Source organism: Dysidea avara, chromosome 2 (genome assembly GCF_963678975.1).
Source record: "Dysidea avara chromosome 2, odDysAvar1.4, whole genome shotgun sequence".
NCBI lineage: Eukaryota > Metazoa > Porifera > Demospongiae > Dictyoceratida > Dysideidae > Dysidea > Dysidea avara.
Genome location: NC_089273.1, coordinates 36,959,246 through 36,979,433, shown reverse-complemented (window position 1 = coordinate 36,979,433; position 20,188 = coordinate 36,959,246). Strand labels below are relative to the sequence as shown.

The window sequence follows — 20,188 nt, the reverse complement described above, 5'->3', positions numbered from 1 at the left end:
GGTTTTTGGGTGATGTTATTTCATAGGCCACACCTGCTCCTTTGAGGTAACTACTACACAGTAACTATCGTACCGTATGATTTCATAAGACTGATCATGAGTACACAGTCTACCTGTAGCTAGTAGACAGATGCTTGAACATCATGGAGCAAGCCTTCATATACTATATTATTATATTACTACATGTAGTACACACCAGCCATAAAATTGTGTTGTCCATGTGCATGGACATGAAATATTTCAGAAACTAGGGGACCAAAATTGTAAATTTGAACAAGTAGAATAGAGATCGGAAGTTGTGATTCTGAAAAAAAAACTGCATAAACAAGAAGTAATAGAGATGGTGATTCACAATACTGCTTAATACATCAATACAAGCCAAGCGGCTTGATTTGTGTACATTGAAATTAAGATTCCTATTTCGGAAATTTATTTGAACGGTCGAAATAGTGCTTGGCTTGTATTAATTTATTAAGCAGTACTGTGAATTACCATCACTATTACTTCTTGTGTACGCAGTTTTTTTTTTCTTTTCAGAATCACACCTTCGATCCCTATTCTACTTGTTTTTTTTTGTCCCCTAGTAATACTAATAATTAACCCTTAAGTCAAGGCTCAACATTCCAACTGTTCAATACATTGGAATTTTTAAGACTTGTAAGGTGAACCTAAAAATCAGAAAAGTCTTCAGTAAAATTTAAATTCTATTCATAGACATATGGAGTATACTCTCTCTGTATTGTATTTATTGTTCCTCCTACCACATACCCCCTTAACCCCACACACACATACCATACACCATAGCTGGTTGTCCCAACACTGTGGGTTGGCTATTCGTAATGACAACTGTTAAAAACATGTACAGTATACAAGAACAACAACACCAGAAACAACACTGCACATAATACATAGCAAAACAGATGCATGAGCAGAGTGGGGGCTAGCTGAAATCATAATAAAACAAACATAAATTCAGAGCTGCCAGCCCAGGGCGACCCTAGGGTAGCTTTTTAAATTTTTTTTGCTACTAGGTAAAAACCTAAAATGCTCCACTCTGCAATGTAAAACAGTTTAACAGCCTTTTTCTTCATTCAAATCATCTAATTATCAGTTAAGGAAACTCTAGGGTGGGAGCCAACCTGTTAGTACACGTGGCGTAGACTGAAAAATGCACACCACACCACCCTTAAATACATAACGTGACGTGACATTAATTATGTGGAAGCTTATTTTCTATTTAAGGGTGCTTTGTACAGAACTAGAACTACTTCATCATTTTTAATCCAATAGACATGAAATTTTCACACAAGCTACTTTAGTAATTTTGCCAAAGAGCGTTTGCCATTTTGAAATAGCAAGTCCAGATGATGAATAACGTGGAAGTAAAGAAAAGGATTTCTGGGAGTGTCAACCCGAAAGATAAATATGTGATGATTGAGAAGCTAAAAGACAAAAATAAAAACATACAATGATTTGTGCTGTTTAGCATAGTGTATCATAAAAGTATTAAGGCTCTTGTGTGTAAACTGTAGGACTAGTTCTAGTATAAAGGGAAAAACTATAACTCATGTTCTAAAGCAAATTTAGCAGTTGGGTTTGGACTAACCTGTGTACTAGTGTTAGCTTATATCCAGTAAAAAAGTACAGAACATTTGCTAAAACCATTTGTAAGTTATAGAACAAATTAAATTTTATGGGAAGCCATATAAGCGGACTTACAGAGCACCCTTAATTCACTACATTCAGCTGACAGAAACTACACTTTCAAGAAACCTGTGCACATATGGCTGCAGGAATCTTTCCAAAAAATGTTTAAAAAACTTCTGCTTAGCATTGCGCATATTGCGCCGTGAAGTAGGTATTCTCCACACAGTCTTTTATAATACAATATGGTAGGTATGATTGTGGGTTTCAATTTTAACATTTGTATTTTACATCTGACATACCAGGGTGTATACTTGGGGCTTTTTGTAAAATAATATACTATAATTTTTTGCTCGTAACAAATTAAGTACAACAAAAGAAAAGTTTTAAAAGATTTACAGTCTGGCCCCAAACAATTCAAGGTCTATTAGAGCAGAGATAGGCCTGTGTGTGTGTGTGTGTGTGCGTGTGTGTGTGTGTGTGTGTGTGTGTGTGTGTGTGTGTGTGTGTGTGTGTGTGTGTGTGTGTGTGTGTGTGTGTGCGTGCGCACATACAAGCATAGAAATAATTTAGTAGGGGATTTGGTAATGAAATGATGATATATAATTTAGTGGTGAAATAGACCAACAAATGTTTCAATACTTTGAGATATGAATGTCTGATTTGAACTCGCGGTTATAATCATATAACGATAATACAATACAATCATCACGCTATTTGTATCACTGCTGAGGGAGGAGACTTCAGGAATATATAAACATTACTTGCACAAACTTAGTGGGTTTTCTTCCCACACTGTCCTAAATCAAATCTGATAGTTAAAATTGTTATTTCAATAGTGTTGGGCGATATGTAATAGTTGTAACACGGGCATGAGGGCTTTGCCTGATATGTATGCCCACTCCCCTAAGGCAGAGGCCCGAGGGCAGAGGGCATACATATCAGGCAAAGCCCGAATGCCCCATGTTACAACTAATATGTAACACTTATCAGGCTGATAGCCTGTACAGGGCAATCAATCACCCAAGCCAATACGAGTGCAACCACTGGATGTACAGTATTATATATGCATATCTAAAATTTTTGATTATGGGTCAGTAAATAGTACGTTCTGGTTAAGTTCAGTTATGATAAACGGACATATCCTAGAGATATTACAGAATATTTCGGTTATGCAAGTTTAATGTTTTAATCAGTGTTGTTGAATCATTTATAGAAAAAGTATGGAGTTCTTTAAAGGCCTAGATAGGTAAGCTTGCTTGTAGAATGGTATCAAAAAGTATCAATATTGAGCATTATCAAGATATTGTCTAAGAAATGTGATAATTAAACCCCAAGCTACACCTTTGAACGCCCATGCCAAAGTGGTATATCTGATAGAAACAGGCCAAGTTTGTCTAGGTCCCAGAGTACAATATAACGGTAGGCCTTTAGCCATTTTCAGACTGAACAATGCTGTTGACCGATCAATATAACCATTGGTAGGCCAGTTTTTTTTATTGGTAACACTTTACAGTGACCAGCACTGAAGGTCTGACAGCAATATGTGCTGTAGCCTTAGGATTACCTAACCTAATTTCAATTGTGCAGGTAAAATTTTTCATCATTGTAGCAGGAATATGTTTACCATGTTTTTAATTTCTATGATCTCTACTGAAACATAAAATTTCTAACCTTTCCTTACACTCATTAAATAATAAATATAACAGTAAAAAAGCTGTTATTTGAATTGAATTGCTCACTTTTGAATGGCTATTTAGTCAAATCCAAATAAAAATTATTACTATGGATGCACAATCCACGATACATTTCATGGCTCAGAGCTACTATACACAACTGCTACACAGACAAGGACTTATTACAGTTCTATACCACTACAACGCGAGTATTCAAATGCACCATTCAGACAACTAGCGCAGTACACTGGAAATGGTTAGTTCATGTCTTTGGTGACAACCAATTCAAAGAAGCACTACGCCTTGACTTGTATGTCAAATTTCTATCATATCATACATTGTTCTTTCAAGAAACCTGTGCACGTTCGGCTGCAGGAATCTTTCCAAAAAAAAATAAAGTTAACGTAACGTAGTTGTAGTACGCATTGCGCACACGTGAAGTAAGCATTTTCCACACAGTCTTTATAATAAATATGGTAGGTATGATTGTGGGTTTTAATTTTAATACCAATATCACTGTATTTCACACCAGGCTATCTTGGGGATTTTTGCATATATTCTAACTTTTCTCTCATAACAAAATGTGAACAAAACACTTTACCCTTAAACCAGAAAACTGCGCCTTGGTTATTAGGTTAGTGGGTAGCCAAGCCCACATTGTCCTCGGGTCTCTAAATAGCATAGAAACCTTGTCAACCAATTCTAAGTGATTTAAAAAATTTCCTAGGTTAAGAAAGATTGAGAGAAAGTGGTAAACAGTACGTGCTAGTATTAGGATTTATAGTTGATCGTGTCAGTGCCACTGCAATGGCTTGACATTCATAACCGCTGCATGACAATAATGCCAGTATCAAGTAGTTAGACGCTTGTCTTGTCCAGAAAGTAAACTATTAAGAAGCAAATTGTGAGTGCCAACATTGAGATTCATCCTCAAATTTGTTGTGTCAGCACCACACCATGCCGGATATTGGTATTGAACATCTAGCTGAATGCTAATAATGTCTGTCTTGTCCAGAAAGTAAGCTAACGGTAGGGACATTTCGTTTTTGGGTTTGCCGATTATGGTCTAATGAATGTAGTAAACAACCACCAGCGAGACCACAGGTAACTAACTATTTAGTAACTCCACCACAAGTTTCTATTGGATTTAGTAACCTCAGACATCAAAGGAAATATTATGTCTAAACTTATGTGTGCCTTGCACAAAGCGCTGTAAATCCATGATGCCCGCATTGTACATACTGCAGTATGCCAAAAGGCACTCCTCGGAGTGAAGCGACACCAAACAGTGAAAAAATGAAGCCCGTAGCCTTAGTTGTTATCAGTTTACTCTTGGCATCAGTCAGTCAGTAGAAAACCTATTTTCAATTTTGTAACAATGTACTGGTAGCATTTAGTGCTGGAGGCACACTTATGGGCCTAACCAATACTGCTAAGCAAGGTGCCAGGATGGTATAGTGAAACTGATTTTTGGGTGATGTATTTGGCCCGAATAACCTAAACCTCCACAATCCCTAATACACAGTATTACCATACTGTATAACAAAAATAACTATACAGTACTATCCCATACAGTACGATACTGTATAGTAGGGGTTGGTAAGAAATCATTTGGTTTCGTGGATTTTTGCACCTTAAAAAACAGCCTTGCAATAAGTTTTACCCGAAAAAACCACCTGGAATGCATTAGTACTGTTATAATGTATAATGATGCTGTGCCTTGGGTAAATAAAGCGAAAAGTTGTATGTTTCGACGTACAGTGAGTTTTTTAAAAAAAATTGAAATTCAACTACATTTCTTCTGCCAGCCTGCCTTGCTGTGTAGCGCTAGGTGTACGACTCCAGAAATTTCAGACCGTCAAGGTAATGACGGCGGATTCACAAATCTGTTGTTCTAATTACATTCTGTCCACTGCACCATGCTGTTTGCTTTCATCATTCATTCGCTTCTTTCTTCTCAAAGGATAATTAACAGTTGGAGAGCTTAATTAATAGTTGCAGCGCACGCCAGAACACAAACACGTGATTTTAATGAAGTGTGAGTACGTATGTGTAAGATGAGGGTGAATGGGTGTAGCATCCAAGGAGTTGTTTCTAGTATCTGGGTAGTCATTATATATAGTGTTAATTACCGGTTTAGCTTTTTTGTGTGAGATAGCTAGCTAATAATGTCTTTGAGGGGGGGGGATCCACCTCGAGATTCAGACTTCTAAAAGCGAGGGTTCCACTCTTAATGGTGGGCTCTCCAGTGATGTTTTACTGTAAAATCATCAACATTTGTGACCAAATTTTAGAAAACAGTCGATATCCGCACAATTTTCAAACTGCATTTTATTTGTTCTTTGTTTTCTACAGGGACAGAGGAATGGACCACCGAAGTTTCAGCTTCATAAGTTAAGCAGCACTGGAAATGCAGTATTGGAAATACAGCACTAGACACAGCCGGACAAGCAAATAATTTGCTATGTACAGAAGCTATCGAGAAAAGAATCTACAGGCGCTTATATAAACTATCATAACGTACTGATACAACGACGTACGGAATTGAATCTTGGATCATTGTGTTCGCCATGTATTTGTGCCTCCACCAAGGTATAGTTTTCCCCCAGGCATGCTTCTTTGTTTGAGAAGGAAGGCAAATTCACTGAAAAACGATCGTCGGTAAATTCTTTCGTCACCGAAACGTAAACAAACGTCTGTAACTTTGGAATGTTTTTGTGTATGGAGATGAAACAAAGTTTTGTGTACTCCCTATGGACAGGCGAATACGATGATGCCCAGGATTTATCCATTGGCGGTTTAATTCGCCCACCAGAGAAGCGATAAAAACTTTAGTAATTTTTTTTCTGGAGCTTGCATTTTTACCCATACTTTTTAAATGCGTTTTATTACAAAAGTACTGTTGTGCGTGTATCGACGGTTTTCCAAAATTCAGTCACATTTAGGCCATTAGAAATGCAGCTGAAGCCTTTAACAGTTGCTGTAATAGCTTTAAAAGATAAGACGATAATTATTTTTAGAGGCGTTTATTACGTAAGACAACTGCTTCAAGTGATATTTATACTATGTAGAAAACAAGAAGAGTATAATATAACTAACTAGCTAGACCAAAAAAGTTAACAAAACTAGCTTTTAAAAAATTATAATTTTTTTAAAGGAAGTAGGGATTGTTTCCTTTACTTTTTGTAGACTGTATATTATATCAATCCCTACTTCCTATTAAAGTTTTTTATTTTTTTAATAGCTAGTAAGATACATAATCCAGTGCTAATTTTACTCATCTTATGTCATACTAAAAATACATCAAAGCACAATCTTGCATAATCAGCAAATAATTTCAATTAAATAAACAACAAATTACTTCTTACAAGAAACCTGTGCACACTTGGCTTCAGGAATCTTTCCAAAAAATTATAAAATACGCGTATAGCACTTGTAGAAACGTAGAACATACTACGCACACGTGAAGTAAGTATTCTCAACACAGTCTTTTATAATGCAATATGGTAGGTATGATTGTGGGTTTTAGTTTTAACACTAATATCACTGTATTTCACATCTGACACACCAGGGTGCATACTTGGGGTTATTTTGCAACTCTGATTTTTTTTCTCTCATAATGAGGTGAAGTAGTAAAAAACATATACTTAAGGAACAATGATGTATGATAATAGTTTTGTAACTGTATTGATTATCACAATGCTTGTATCATGATAGATAAATGATAAGATACATAATTTAGTGGTAATATTCCTAAGCTATACCAAAACACATCAATCAAAACACACAACGTTGTGAAATAATTTCAATAGATAATTGGAACAAATAACAAATGCTTCAATTGTAAATAAGCCAAGTGGTCCCCAAAGTGTCCATTATACAGAAGCTTCAGGCACAGACCATCTACAAAACATTATTTATATGACCAAGGTTGTGACCACAACTACATCCTATTTCATGACAAGAGATATCTGAATACCTCAAATAGACTAACAGTATTCTTGACAGTCGTATAAAATTTAACACAGTAGGAATTTTTTCTACGCACTTAAAAGTTTTCCCTGGTCACAGAGCTTTCCCTGGTCACAGATGCTACATTTCATATTCAGAGGTACTACATGATTAATAAGTTACTGCAATTGTATACATTCACTGGATTGGATTAGTGGACAAGAAATTTATAAAAAAATTTATTTACAGTGAACGTTTGTGTAACTGGCTGCAGCTATTATGCAGGGGTATTAGTTGACTTTCTTTGTATTAGGGTTATGGTTATACAAGCAGTTTAGAACTGGATTAGTTTGTTGAGCGAGTCTTGATTATAAATGTGCGAAAAAAGTTCCTAATAGGTACATCACAGAAGTTCCTTGTTTTGTGATCAAATTTTGCAAGCGTGTGATGAGAACCATTCCTATTAACATATTAAACAATAGCTAATATGCACAGGAAGTGATAGTAATTTGGGAAGTACTGATTATAACATAAGCTACAAGCACTCAAATTAGTAGGACTGGTTCAAGAAACCTGTGCACATACGTATGGCTGCAGGATTTTTTCCAAAAAAATGGATTTTGTATTTAACCTAAATCTGAACTTTCTTTGAAGCTATTTATATTGCAATATGATGGATGTGATTGTGGGTTTCCATTTTACAGATATACTTTGTCTAACTGAAATAAACAAAACATAATTTGATTGTCAATGACACGTTACAATGTTACAAGGCCTTCATCTTGAAACCAGGTTCAGTTGCAAAGCTAAAACCCACAATCACATCCAACATGTTGCAGTATAAATTGCTACATGAGATAAATTTAACAAAAAAAAAAAACCTGATTTTTTGGAAAGATTCCTGAAGCATATACTGTGCACAGGTTTCTTAAACTAATTGTGACCGTCTCAGTGAAAACCCGTCTAGCATGTGTATTGAGAAAATCGTAATTTAAAAATAATTTGTAAAATTACACATGCTACAAGAAGAATATGCAAGTTTGTATTGGGCCAGTACTCGAAGAAGGATGACTCAAATCGATTATAACTATGTACCATCTTATTCGCCTGCTCATGGAGAGTTCAAAAATCTTTGTTTTGTTTTGTAGCTTCAACGGTATAGGTGTCACATACATTTGTTTACGATGCGGTAAATGTAAATAAGACCGCCATCATTTCAAACTACCAAACCGCCTTCATACGCCTATGTGCAAGTGACTGCAGGGCTAAAACTATACATTGGTTGATCTGCCAATCAAGGGTGAATATTGTAAGCCAAATTCCAACTTTGTAGGCTAATCCAAACGGAATGCGAATACAACCACCTGTAGTTTATTTTTAGTATAGTCACTGTACAAATCGATTTCCTTGTTCTTCCTACTTGCTAGTGTTGTAATTTCAAAACTACACACCACAGAAGGCTGAAACTTTGGTGATGCATTCCTTGGACACTACAAATAATGGTGAGTGAATAAGAAATAAATTTTTTTAATTGTGCGAACTAGTCAGGTTTTTGCTGAGACGGTCACAATTTAGTCCACTAGTATATCTGCAGGTATACACAACCTCATGTTTTTAGCTAATCCTTTGCTTCATGCATTACCTTTTTCTTTGACCCCTAATCCAATTCTTAACTTTCCTTCTACTTGCATCTATCAAAATTATTTCTAGTTTATTTTTTATCAAGTTACAATCAACACTACTAGACGGATACACAACAAAATAAGTTCACTGAAGTCAATTATAAAAATAAATACCAGTGCTATGTGATCACAAGAATGGAAAAGCCAGACATTGTTATTTAAAGAAAGACTGCTATTACGATTATTCATCAACCTTGCCACGAATACATTTTCCATTAATATTTAGATGATTAATCAAGTTATCCACAAGTTACGTAGTTGTAATGCCAGGTCAGAATCCATCATATAGCCAAGCATTAATGTAACAAGTTGGTAATTGGGATAATTACAATAAATACGGATTAAATTATGGTATTGCCTAATGCACCTATCAATGTTATCCCCCACCTCCCGGGCGTAGTGGTGGAAATGGTGGGGATTTGACTTTTTGAAAAATCAAATTCTCCACCCACTGGGGAACAACTAGTGGTCAAATCTCCATGTAGTATCGCTGGAATAAACTTTAGGAAACAGATCAATTCTTATAGCTCGCAAGCTAAAGCAAACACCTAAAATTTCGAACGGTCAAATGCCCCACCAGTGGGGCAAAATTTCTGATCAAATCGGCGAAAATCCCCCACTAATCCCTTAGTAAGCCCGGGAGGGGGGTAGTGGGGCTTAACATTGATAGGTGCATAAAGCATAAAATTAATTCATACTTCCAGCATAACATCGGTTGGATTTCATTTCCCAACATAAAAACAAAATAGCCATAAATTTCCTATATAACAGCTTGACAGTTTTGGTTAGGCATCTTTAGAGCAACCTTAAAACCATTCCAACAAATTTCTATGAAAACTTTAAAATTTTCTAAATTAATAGAATTTAATGCTGTTTAACTGATACCTCCAGCCAAGCATAACTCGACAATGAATAAAGCTACACACTAGTGTTTGACATCACTTTGTCCCCAAACGTGCCTTTTCGCCAATCGTAGTTTGTATTATATCATCAACTTACCTTTGTCCTCCTTTGTGTCCCAGCTCTCTTTACTGATGTAGCAACTGGATTGATTGCAGATATTCTTCTCCTATGTTCTTTATTTGTAACACTATGAAACAGGTGGAACATAACTGAAAACAAAGCATAATGGACACTTAGACTTTCAGTAATTGATTACTGGGACACACGACCAGATGCAAGATTAATTCTATGGCAGCCTCGTGCCATTCTTTCCTTTATATGTGGATTCACTAGTCATAATTATGTTATGTACTACTTCAGTAATTTATTTTCAAGCAACCTGTGGACAGTATGTTTCAGGAATACAACTTGGTAGAGGACTGCATTCGTAAGTTACGATCATTTAATTAAGTTATGGTTTATTTTCCATATTGTTACTGTACAAATTGATTTTTCTGTTGTTGCCACTTTGTAGTGCTGCAACGTCGATAGCCAAAATAACAGTTCAGATTTATTTCACGCCAGACTCACAAGTAATGCAGTTTAAACTGAACATGTTGGTTTGTTCAAATTCCATTTTATTACATTTTCTTTTTGTAAATAGCCAAATGGATGGTCAACCGAAGTATCAGCCAAGAACTTTTGAAGTTACAGCACTACAAAATGGCAACAACATAAAAATCGATTTGTACAGTAACAACACAGAAAATAAACTACAAGTGCTTAATTAAACGATCATAATTTACAAATGCAGTCAATCGGGTTCTCCATGAACAGGAGAATCCATTGCTGGGTAAGTTTCGTCCTCCTACAACCGGAGAAATAAAACAATAGTGAACCATTTGTCCAACGCAAGGCAGAGACTAACTTTCATATCTTCCATCTCATTGGGAGTACTGGCACAAAACAGAGTTTTTGGAACTCCACCTTGCTTTGGGGATTACGATTTTACCATGGTTTTTTGTGTTATCATTTTCCTTCATCGTGAAACAAGTGCTCACAATTTTTACGAATATTTTTTTTACGATTTCGTAAATACTCCACCCATTGCATTTATTACATTCTTGTGCAAAATTAGGCTTGCACGAACACATGGGATTCTTGCAGATCTGGTTACACATGATCAGTGGCATAACTAAACCCAGGCCTACCAGGGCCCAGGCCCGGGTGTCAGCAATCAAGTCACGCCCACGGAATTAGCAATAGAGTAGTAGAAAAAGACTATTTCACCGAATAATCGATTGAGACCTTGACAATGGCACACATTTTTGGCTGCAAAACAGCTACAGTATATTACTTTTCGTTATTGTGAAATCACTTCAAACTTCCAGGCTATCAGTATAAGCGCCTCTAGAAATAACCATTTTTCGATAATTCGACTACTTTAATAGCTTTGCTTGTGAATACGACTTCAATTTATTGCACTGGGCCCTGGTGTCGGTACAAGTCTAGTTACACCACTGCACATGATGCTACAATTGTACCAGTGTCCCTATTATTGTATGCAACGTAGCCATTTCAGGTAGTGTACTGTCTGTTACACATGAAGAAAAGTTACACTCTGACTACTGTTGGAGGTATCATGCAAAAAAGTACTGATTTGTTTTATTCTTGGCAACACAAAAAGTCAATGATAAGCTACCACAAATAAATAATATCAGTGAAAAGAAATGGGACACTCGCAATTGTATCATGAATAGTCTACTTATCCACAAGCCCATCAAAGGAGAGCGGTTTAGGCTACTTTAATGGCATGTCATACGAGCCTCGATAGTCCAAAACCAGTGGAAGGTTGGAGGATTGCTAGGAATTCTTAGATATTTAAATTGTGCTTCGTGTATAAATTTAAAATGACGAACTTTGTTTAATAAAAGTGCTTGATCTTCAAGGTGTAAACTAATGGAGCACTAGTGATTGTAGCACTAGCTCAAACAAAATAATACCACTTTTCGTTATACCCTTCACACACAAGTTTCATCTCAACAACTTAAAATGGCAAGAATTATTTAATCGTTCACACAATTACAAAAACAAATTCAAATTCAACCCACAATAGACTATTAGACATACTATAAACTAAGAAATATTTTACAACCTTTAGTAATATCAAACACTATAGATAACATTTAATATACTATCATGTACAAAACTTACAGGTATAGTCAGGTTGGCCTGGATCAGAGAACAGATCAAGCGTGTTTTGTGAAACGAGTAAAGCGTGTTTTGTGAAACGAGTAAAGCGTGTTTGTCAAGTTTACAGTAATCAGAGCTTCCACATACACACAGAGGTCACAGGTAGATGAACACCCTCAAATCACATCAGCTATAACATAACAACATCATGAATGGTGAACAACAATATTTCTAATAAGTTATGATATCAACTGATACAATTATAAACCACAGGCAACCATTATCATCCCAAATCAACCGTGCCTGCACAAGTTGCTAATGATGACTTAGATGGTACAGTTAACAAGTAAAAGTCAATTTTATGCTTAGTTAGGGGATCAAAGAAATAAATAGTTAAACAAGGGAGGCCACCTCGAGAAAGAGATCTGCAATCGACCCAGTCACAACAGAAAACTCAGACAATTCCCATTACTAACATATAGGGAAACCATTACATGGTTCTACTGCAAATCGACACCTTGCACTATCAACAAAGATAAATGGGACACAAAGGACGCCATTAGTAAGTCCATGATGTAAGCATTGCACATCCTGCAGTAAAGTGGCGTCAAATATAAAGCCTGTAGCAGTAGCAATTATCAAGTTACGCTTGTCTGAAGGCAATGGTCAGGCAGTCAGTCAGGAAAAATTCCAATGAATAATACTTGTTTAAAAGTTTGTAACAATCCATTGGAATTGTTTCAGGTCATACTGATGAGGCAATGTTTCAATATGTAGATTTTACCAGAAAATTTGCCACATTAAAAATTTTATGATTGGGCCCTAGACTGCATTACCATAAGTTCGCTAAATACTTGGCCTCTCTAATTATGCAGCACCCTAATGACAGTAACAAAATAATTTCTCTAATAAAATTTCGGCACTTGTTCCACGTTGAACAATAAGTTTGTGCCTTCGTGATGACAGATAGTAGTGAAGTTAGCTTTCTATCTATTGGTGAGTAGTCCGAGGATGATTCTGATTCAAGTGACTCGCTGCCAGGTGGCGAAGATAAAGATTGTACTATAACGAATGTTGAACCACGCCAGCTGAATCCTGATGACATTAGCGCAAATTCAGATATTGAGAATTCAGAATACAGAAGTTGAGTTACCTGAGCCAGGAGGCGTACCTAGTCTTAAATGACGATGAAAGGTAATGAATTACTTTCCTAAAGAAACACCCTCGTCCCAACATGAATATTCAGAATTTCTTCAGCGGTATAAGCTAACGAATATACCACATCAACCTGCATGTGGAAATAACAGTAACTCACGGAAGAAACAACCTCCAGCTGATTTCACTAGTGCTTCACGTCAAAATAGTAGCAAGCTCTTCCCATCATGATAAAGAAAAACGTGGGTCCTACAAAACATACAGCTTCAGTCAAAAAATAAAATTGTACAATATGCTCATAAGGATTCATAGTATGCTGCTAGCAAGTGTTACAATGTAGCCTGTTCAACCATCCATGGATGATAAAACTCTTGCTGCTGTCGCAAAAGTTTTTAAAAAAGTTTCCATCTGCAAAGAAAGGGAAACACTTGAAGAAAGGTGCTGGTAGACCCATAACATATCACAAAGAAATTGATTAAAGTTTGACAGCTTGAGTATTAAAGCAAAGAGACCTGCACTTACCAGCTCGAAGATTGGAGTTAAAGCTAAAGTATTGATCTATCCAACTTATCCAAATTTTAAACCCTCTAGTGGTTGGGTTGAGAAGTTTATGTGCCATCACTCTTTGACTCTAAGATTAGACAATCTGTGTGTTGTGTGATCAAAAAATACAGTGAAACTTCACTTAGTGGCCACATCTTTAATATGACCACCTCGACATAATGGCCACCGTAGTGGGTCTCAAATACAGCTATTTGTACTTGTTGACCTTATTATAAGGCTATACCTTATTATAAGGCTATACCTTATTATAAGGCTACCTCATTATCAAGGTTAAATGTTTGGTCCCATAGGTGGCCCTATTAATGAAGTTTCACTGCACAGCCTTAAATCAAGTCACTGTTTTATCGTACAGGGCAAAGACCAGTATACAACAAAAATTGCCTGCACAGCTTGAAAAACAGCTGGAGAGCTTTGTGAAGCCAGTTAAAGAGTTGCAGAAAGCACACAGTTTTTCTCCAGAACTAATCATCAACATGGACGAAACTCCATTATATTTTGACACGTCTGTATCTTGCACTATTCATAAAATAAAAGAAACGCAAATCAGAGTCAAGTCAACTGGCACAGAAAAAGATGTTTACAGTCATATTATCTTCCACTGTATCAGGAAAAATGCTTCCTCCATTGATTACCTTTAAGAGCAAAAGAGCTCTGAAGAAGTTGCATTTTCCAAAAAGAGCTGTTGCTATGGTTCAGAAAAAGTGGTGGAATGATGCATCATTGACTAAAGTATGGATCAAGAGAATACTGAGCAAGATACTCAGAAAAGACATGTAAATAGTGGTTAACCCTGGAAATTCGACGAGGAATGTGGCCTACAATTACTCCAGGATTGTCCATCCTATATACACCTATTGCATGGTGATCATGCTCATTACCAATTTGAAGGATCACTTCAAAATCTTCTCCAATCGACAGTTCCGCACAGCTCTATACACATGGTACCCACTGACCACGGTACTAACATTCAGTATCGCTGGCGCTCTTGCAACATGGTGACAGTTTCTAATTATTTCGACACGATATTTAATTTTTAAGATTACTCTCTAAGTACGGATCAAAATTCAGCACAACAAAAATGTTTGTTTTAACCCTTAAACATGTATGAAACTTTTGGGGAATGCATGTTTACACATTTCACGCATTCATGGCAACATTAGGTGGGATAGCTCAACTCCTTTAGCCTAAAAGTACACATTAATCAAAATTCCCTTCACTAGGCTAAATTAAACACTGTAACAGCAGAGACTTACTTGTTATGAAGCAAAGAACAACAGCGATCAGCGTTATCTGTCAACCAAGCTTCTCCCTACATTTTTAACTTCGATTACGGATTTAATCACGTGAGCTTTGTATGGCCTAATGCGAAATTTAATGCTGAAGCGAATAAACTCCATGGGCAGTCGATTGGAACAACCACCATCAAATTATGAATCATTTTATAAAGGTATGTAAAAGTTTTGAGTGTTTAAGTACTGAAAAGCTGATTACATGGCAAGTTCTGGCATCATGCTTTAGCACAAATGGGGAAAGCCCTAGGTATCATTGTAATGCTTATTACATTACGAGTATAATGAAGTAAATTGTGTAGCCATAGAAAATATGCTTCGAAAGTTATAACACTTTGTTTACAACCATGTGTGTTTGCCTACACATAGACTTATGTGCATTTAAGGGTTAAAATAATTGTGCAGAATAGAACTATCAGTCTACAGTGCTTCATTGTTTATTAACAAGTTTGAGGGAAACAGGACTCCTGGAGGTAGAACTGAGTTCACAGAAATCCTGCCAAAAAATACCTTAATAAGCTATAACAAGCAAATCAAAGTTTAGCATAGTTAACTGAACAACTTTGGCTCCTTATTTATAACACCACTTGTAAGTTTTGATTGTGGGTTTTACTTTCCAGTTCATCAGCAGGCAATACACACTACCAATTGCCAATGGCTTCAATACCAGCGTTAAAACATATTTTTAAGTGAGTTAAATATTAAATATCAACTCGCAAAATTTGGACTTAGCACAAATAATCTACTCTATGGTAACACTTCTGGTAAAAATTCAAGACTTTTGAAGCAAATATCTCTACAGAATCGGCTGAAGCTGTGAAAACGGCCAATATAAAATTCCACCAGTTTATAGTATGAACATAATAAGATTGATTGAGGGTTTTGATCAACAATTACATAATATAAAATTACACCAAACTGAACAATAAAGCATGTACAAAATTGCAAAGGCAGTTGCGGACTTGCCAAGTAAATATATCAAAGGTCCATTGAAGTGATAAAATACACTTTGGTCATTATCAACCCTTGTTACTAGTGGGACAGGTTGGTGCATGTGATTTAGTCTAATTTAGTTTTGTTTAGTTGATACAATACATTTTAGTATATTGTGGTTTCATCAATTATATTACATCATAATGCATTGGTCCCCTGGACGAATCAGACACTATCTGTCTATCCAATAAATTGCAAGAGGTGTCATTAAAGTGATAGAAGTATTCATGTACAGCTAGATTCGATTTAGTTTCACCTCATATTTAGCACAACAAGTTGAAACACGGTAAGAACTTGTACTGCAGCCAGTTACAAGCCTATGGGAGACAGTTAGTGAATTCACACTGGTCTTGTGGTGAAGAATGCTCAAGAACGGCTGTCAAAGGGACTGTAAATCAACAGTACGGTAGTCGAAGCACGTCTCAAGTTTATTTTTATACATTTAAGGGTCCAATACAGCAAATGGAAGTAATGAAGTGAAGAAAAACAATTGCGATGGCACCACTGGCAAGACATGCATGAGATATTATCCCTACCAGGAAGAGAGGCGACTCAGAAATAGATACTATTGTGTTTCATGGTACTGCCAACCCAGCTTTGTAAACAAACCAAACTAATCTTGCTTCAGTAAAGCATAATGAAATCCAATAGTGAAAAGCACCACACACTGAGCTACAGGCAACTACAGAACAACTCCATTATTGTTTTAAAGCAGAACATTCCAGTAATCTTGGAAAACTACAAAGTTGAAAAGAAGAGTTTGGTATTGCCGCCTACACGTTAAGACCTTCACTGTTTATCTACGGGTGTAGCTTTCCCATTTTAAAGTGTATTACATTAACAATACTTTTAGTTCTTTGTCTTACGTCACAACATGATGTAACTGGACTTTGTGGCTTAATATCTCGGTATATTATCTGAATTATTAAAAGGTTTTTGTGCATTACATGATACAAACACCCTATTTATTCAATAAACTGACTAGTGAATTTTTTTATTTCAGTGGATCTTAAAGTCAAGAACACTTTATTTAATTATTGAATACCACTTTAACTTAAGATCTACTCAATAGCAAACACAATAAAAATCACACTATCTTTAAACTTACAGGTATACTCTGGTTGCAAAGGAAAAGAAAACAGGTAAAGCGTGTTTAGTAAGTTAGCTGAAGTTGTAATCTTCTTGTGTAATACATACACTTTCACTAAGTCACACTGTTTGTTGGTAGATATTTAATATCCTCCCCAATTAAACATCAACTATAACACAAGTAAAATACAACTATTAATGACTTGTGAATTGTATTTAATAACTCATGGAAGCAATGGCAATATTTCTGAATAAACACACACACAACACCTGTTTACTTGTTGTATAGGCCTTTTTATCAGCCTTTCAAAAATTATAACATTTTGGTAGCACAATATGTACATGAAGTATTAAGGACCACCTAATTCCTTATATAGCTTCACATGTAATAATAGATTGTGGGTTTGAGTTATGATACAAGAATAGGGTTGTATAGGACAACACAGAAGCTTTATTTACAAATAGAAAACAAATAGAAAACAAAACAACACTTGCTGAGTATAGTCTGTTCGCATTCACCTGAGCCTTCGTTTCTTGTTAACATTTCCTGTTACATGGGCCAGCTGCCCAAACATTTCGTAGCAGTTAAGCCCTTTAAATGTTTATCAAAAAAAAATTGCTTTGATATAGGCAAGAGAAAGTGAGTTATGAGGCTTTAAAATATCCCATGCATTAAGTATAGACGATTTAGGCACGCAAACATGTTTACAACACGAAAACATGCTTATTCCAGTACAAAACCATTGGGAGCGAACACACGTTTACCTCTTCGATAGTACTACCTGTATATTAGACGAGGCTCCATGCAGTGAATGCTTACTGACTATAGTTTTAGAACTATAGTGTTAGATAGAAGGAATCAATTTGTACAGTAACTATACTAAGAATGAAGTACAGGTGCTTACATTCACAGCCATGACTTGTGTTTACAGTGGTCTACAGAGTTGGGATTTGGATTAAACTGTTCACAATGAATTGACAGGTAAAGTACACCTACTGGGGTAAAGTATTAGTGCTGTATTCACTTAGCATGAAGGGGTCACAAGTGTAGAAACAATGATGTATTCATGATCACCTGTACAACCAGTTTATACTTTAAGACTGACTGAACAAGATGTCAGTGAATCTTTTATGTTTGTACACTGTATTAGGGATAGGTCTACAATATTTTCTAAGCCATGGCAGGATAAGAAAAGTAAGCAAGTATAAGGCCTTGACAGAACGTCATAAAAGTCTTTTATGACTCATTTCCTACAAAACCCATTGTAAATCTTTTATGTTTGTACACTGTATTAGGGATAGGTCTACAATATTTTCTAAGCCATGGCAGGATAAGAAAAGTAAGCAAGTATAAGGCCTTGACAGAACGTCATAAAAGTCTTTTATGACTCATTTCCTACAAAACCCATTGTAACAGAATCAATTCCATAAAAGCTCTTTTATGTCACCAGTAGTTACCCTTTAAAATACTGTAGTGTCAGTGAGTGGTTGAGTAATATCAGTTCTGCAGTGCATAGGTGCCCCCAATGCTTGCAGAAGCAAAAACATCCACCAAGTTGGTAAAAACACAGGAAGGAGAAACAACAAAGTTAAAAAGTCCAGACAAATCTTTTGATGTCCATTCAACTTTTGCAATGTCCTGACAGTACGTCGGCACATGTCTGAAAAGTGTTGTTACATATAAGTCACTTCATTTGGACGTTTATAAGGTATCAACTAAGGGAGATGGGTAGCTGCAGCTCCAGTGGTAATTTTAGTGCATGTGATGCCAGCACTATTATCACCTGCCTAAAATATAATACGTACTATTCAATTGCTTCTTTCAGATATCTTCTCAGCAAAATTAATTTAACTGTGACATTGGGCCTCACGGAAAAAGGCCTTGCAAAAATTCTCAACGTGATAATTTATGATGAATGCACAATGCAACACAGATTCTAGATTACTTATCTCTTTATATACTCCCCCATACAACAACTGATTGTGGGTTCTAACTATGCAAATACTACTGAAAGATATTATTACTACATTCCTATGTAACACTTTACAGAAGCTGAATTGTTACACACAAATCTACACTACAGCATGTGTGCACACAAATGACTTAACAATTCAATATCTGATATACCTTAAGGTGACTAAACACTAAATTTAGCGATTTTGGTTTTTTCGATAAATTTAGTACACACTAAACCTGCAAAATGTATGGTTAATTACATCACAAATTCATAAAATCGTTAAATTTTGTATGTGCTAATTTCGCTAATATACAAAATCGCTAAATTTAGTCACCTTAGGGTATATATCACACTATATAAACATTACCACACCATACAATAACACACATTGCTAACCTTTTCACTACTATTCAAACAAAAAGCTCAACTAGATTAACTCTACCTGTGTAGTGAAGAACAATGTTATATATGACAAGCTTTTTTTTTAAAGCTGTTAATGGCAATTAACAATACGTACTGTGAAAATAATAATAAATGTTTACTCAAAACACAGTCAAGCTGTGAAAAAAGGAGACGACTCTCAAACAAGTCAGGGTAAAATAGCCAATGTGATCATTGCTATCTACTGTACATGTAGGTTCTACAGAGCAATAGATATCATGGAAAATGCTACAGAGAAATGAATAGGTATTTTATAGTACAGCACACATCATATTTTTGTAGTCATGAATGAACAAACAAGAGTACAGACCGTAAAAATAAAAAAAAGGGAACAAGGGAGGTCACCTACACCTACAGCTATAGCAATTTACACATGCAAAGTACAGGACAAAACACGAGCGAGTCCATACACATGTCTCAATCATCACAGCACAAAAACGGGATAGATAGATAGCACTTCACATAAACTTTGAGGATATACCCCTGTTTTGTAATAGCCCCTGGATTTCTTGGTGAAATGACTTCTAAATATCTACTGCGCCAATTATGCAATTAAAGTAACATGGATGCATGTTTTATTCCTTAGCATGCAAAGTAACATTGCAATATCGATTTAATATCGTCAATATTATTGTATCAATATACATGTCGTCCTGAAAAATCTGGTATCG

The 20,188-nt window shown here is 35.9% G+C and overlaps 1 protein-coding gene across 1 annotated transcript in view; it reads right to left on the bottom strand.

The window, feature by feature from the left end:
* The window catches only part of LOC136247224 (uncharacterized), a 137,931-nt gene that overhangs the window by 70,624 nt on the left and 47,119 nt on the right, over positions 1–20,188 (bottom strand). Inside the window, exons 4-7 of the mRNA XM_066038860.1 lie at positions 19,473–19,518; positions 17,138–17,288; positions 13,344–13,432; positions 12,050–12,218 (exon numbers count right to left, since the gene is read on the bottom strand). The gene's annotated coding sequence lies outside the window, so the exon portion shown is untranslated. The remainder of the gene's footprint in view (positions 1–12,049; positions 12,219–13,343; positions 13,433–17,137; positions 17,289–19,472; positions 19,519–20,188) is intronic.